Raw genomic sequence first — 2,343 nt, forward strand, 5'->3', positions numbered from 1 at the left:
GCTGCAGCTGACTCCAAGCTGGTAAGTACTAGGGACGTGGAGAGGGGGTGCTGGGGGAAGGGGGGAGACCCCTGCTAGCTGTCCCAGGTGGGGCACCCATGGTGGGGCTGGGGGAGAAGCAGGGCCATTGCTTACTTAGAGCAGATAAGCACCAGGTGAGGCCAGCAAACTGTCCAGTGAGGGGCCCCTGGGATACCAGGGGAATGTGAACTACTTTGACTCACAATGGGATATGGTACAGGCATCTGATGAAGTGCTCAAACCTAAAGTGCTTTAGTCTGATACTACATCCATCCAGGGTGAACAGAGCAGAATCTGCCATTTTAAAGTACTTTGTTCCATGAGTGTCTGTTCTGTTACAGCTGTAAAGCATTTTCTGTGTGCTTAATGCACAGTAAATGTAAAGACTGTACCTAGCCAAGGCTTCTGATGCCTGGCTCCTGACTCTGGTTTGGCATTTTGGCTCCTGACTTGTGGCTTCTGACCCTTACCCCTGCATCCCCCCAGCTCCACACCTGGCTTTAACCACTAGACAAGCTGGTCTGGTGGATGACAACAATCAGGTAGTTTTCACTGTGTTGGTACAGTGGTAGAGGCTTAATTCAATTACTTCCAGAATTTCTCTGAACCCCTTATATTGACTACCAACTTGATTAATCTTGTCTATTAGTGACACTGAGGACTGAGGAAGTGATTGTTACAGAGGTTTAGGTTTTTCTTCATACAATCATATTAACTGAACTGCATTTCTTATTCTTCTTCCCCACACTTTCTACATTTTACTGCCCAAAACACTTGGCACTTTAATCCATTTTTCAGAGGGCATTTAAAAAAATCAAAATAAAAAGAATACCTGAAAATGAAAATATTCTGTTTTAAGTTTTCAAGATTTTCTTACAAAAACACTCATTTTGTACAAAAGCCATTTTATGTTAAAGGACCTATAACATTTCAACCAGTCCCACTCATCACCACCTTCTCATCATCACCTTTAAATATGCAATATTCTTTCTAGAGCAGGGCTAAATTAAAGTTACATTCAAAGGAAATCAAAATTTAAACATTAAGGACCAGATTCCCTTTGACCTATTAGACATCTAAGTGAATTCTTTTCACCCTATTTAAGTCCCTGGAAATCCTTTAATGCATCCATTTCTGTAGTTCAACAACAAAAAAATAAAGCAGTGTGGGGACTTACAGGTGTTCCAGGCTCCTGGCTGGAAAGCCAACAAGTTGCTTCAAATATGATCTCTCCAACAGGAGGTGATAGGGGAAGGCTCTTTGGCTCCCTGCCCCTGCACCACAGGGGAGCTCAATCACTGACAGCTTGCTCTCTCCCTTGCCAGGCAACTGGCCAGGCTGTCAGTGATCTGCTGGAAACTACTATAAGCAGTAGCTGCCAAAATACGACCCCCCACCCCCACCCACTGCCTGAAGGAGTAATAGGGGCAAGGAGAACTCTACTTGCCACTCCTGCCACCTCTGGTAATGCTGCTGCCAGAGCCCCAGTTCTTACCAGGGCTCTTGCAGGCATGGTGGGGATTCCTTTACCCTGACCCCAACCCTCCCCTCTACCTGCTCCACCCTTTGCCTGGTCAGCAGAGGCAGGCAGGAATGCAGTTGCTATGGTGGTTGTGACAGATCTGCTCCAGCAGGAATTGCCGCCACCACTTTAAGAGCCCGAGAAAAGGCAAGGGTGTTTGAAGCAACAGCAATAGTAGCAATGCTCTAACCCACAGGACAAGCTATCTGGGAGCCAGACACTGAGTCTTTGTTCCTCCCTCCTTGCCACAAAACTGAGAAAAGAATTACTGTTTTGTAGTACGTTTGCCATGTCTATAGCTCTATAGACATTTTAAACAGGTGTACGCTCTCTTTTTGTAGTGCTACAAGAGCACATTTAGCACTACAAAGGTAATCCCTGCTCATGGCCTAAGACTGAATCACAAAAAAGCAGCAAGAATGGGGACAATCTTTTGTATTAATAGTTTTTTAGGGACTCAGAATGGAATAACATCACACACAAATACCTAGGTCCACTTATGTGCCTAGTAGCTCAAATGAAATCTGGCCTTAAATGTCTTAAATCATAACTATGTTTATTATTGCATGATATTTGGGTGCCTCAATTATGCTAGAATACTTGTTTTTATTGGAAAGTTCACCTCAACTTTAGCTACGGAATTGTAAGTGTGACTTTTCTAATAAAAGTTAGCTAGATGTGGATACCTCAGACAAACTACGAAAGATGTATACATGCAATTATAACAGAAATATAAGTGAAACTATAGTTGATTCAAAGGCAAGCTAAGTGTGACAAAACCTTAATGGTTTCATAGAATC

This window comes from Gavialis gangeticus, unplaced genomic scaffold, assembly GCF_001723915.1.
Source record: "Gavialis gangeticus isolate Ggan-Ray unplaced genomic scaffold, GavGan_comp1, whole genome shotgun sequence".
Lineage (NCBI taxonomy): Eukaryota > Metazoa > Chordata > Crocodylia > Gavialidae > Gavialis > Gavialis gangeticus.